The following is a 1,473-nucleotide window of genomic DNA, read 5'->3' on the forward strand; positions in this document are numbered from 1 at the left end:
CCAAGCCTGGTGGCGAAGAAGCATGCGAGCATGGCCGTAAGTGTAGGAGCACGACGATATGTGAAAGGGGTATGTGCAGCACATGTGGCATGTCCATGAATACGTGAATTGCGTGCGATTCGAGCGGGTTGCGGATTGGGCGTGTTGTGTCTGAGCTAGGTGCTCTTATGGTGTAATGGTTAGCACTCTGGACTTTGAATCCAGCGATCCGGGTTCAAATTCCAGTAGGAGCTTGATTTTGTGCGGCGTTGCAAGCATAGTATGTAGCGATGGCGCCAGCTGTCGTGTGGTGTGTTGCTTTAGGAAAGCGTTTGAAATTTTGTTTGCGGATTGGTGAGTTAGTGCTGGTCTTATGGTGTAATGGTTAGCACTCTGGACTCTGAATCCCAGCGATCCGGGTTCAAATCCCGGTAGGACCTCGTTTTGCACCGCTTCTACCGGCCCTACAACGCCCCAGCTGTTGCTGCGTTGCGCACCTGCCACACGCTACAGCCGCGTCACGTTGTGTTGCCGTGGTGTGTTATATCGTGTCCCGGCGATCCGCTGCCGATTTAAGTGGTAGCTGCTGCTCTGGCAGAGCTCACCAAGCCTAACTGCCGACTTTGCTGACTGCACTACCAATTCTCCAAGACAGCCAGAGGGTTCATCGCAGCCTTCCGCGAGAACAATAGATCCCGTGGGTATCCAAAACACGAAGAAATGCGACGTCAAAGCGAGTAGCAACCGGATGGCTCGAGGCGGGGATTGAAGCAAGCCTGGTGGCGAAAGAAGCATGCGAGCATGGCCGTAAGTGTAGGAGCACGACGATATGTGAAAGTGATATGTGCAGCACATGTGGCATGTCCATGAATACGTGAATTGCGTGCGATTCGAGCGGGTTGCGGATTGGGCGTGTTGTGTCTAAGCTAGGTGCTCTTATGGTGTAAAGGTTAGCACTCTGGACTTTGAATCCAGCGATCCGGGTTCAAATCCCGGTAGGACCTCGTATTGCACCGCTTCTACCGGCCCTACAACGCCCCAGTTGTTGCTGCGTTGCGCACCTGCCACACGCTACAGCCGCGTCACGTTGTGTTGCCGTGGTGTGTTCTATCGTGTCCCGGCGATCAGATGCCGATTTAAGTGGTAGCTGCTGCTCTGGCAGAGCTCACCAAGCCTAACTGCCGACTTCGCTGACTGCACTACCAATTCTCCCAGACCGCCAGAGGGCTCATCGCTGCCTTCCGGCGAGAACAATAGATCCCGTGGGTATCCAGATCACGAAGGAGATGCGACGTCCTAAGCGAGTAGCCACCCGTATGGCTCGAGGCGGGAGACTGAAGCAACGCTGGGAGGCGAAAAAAAGCATGCTAGCCTGCTCGGAAGATTTAGGAGCCCAATTCTTCTGTGACAACTGTTATGGGCAGCACATGTGTACTGTCCTTTAAATACGTGAATTTCGGGGCGAATCCAACACGGGTTGAGAATAGGGCCTGG

The sequence above is a fragment of the Phytophthora infestans genome, genomic scaffold (genome assembly GCF_000142945.1).
Source record: "Phytophthora infestans T30-4 supercont1.203 genomic scaffold, whole genome shotgun sequence".
Taxonomy (NCBI): domain Eukaryota; phylum Oomycota; class Peronosporomycetes; order Peronosporales; family Peronosporaceae; genus Phytophthora; species Phytophthora infestans.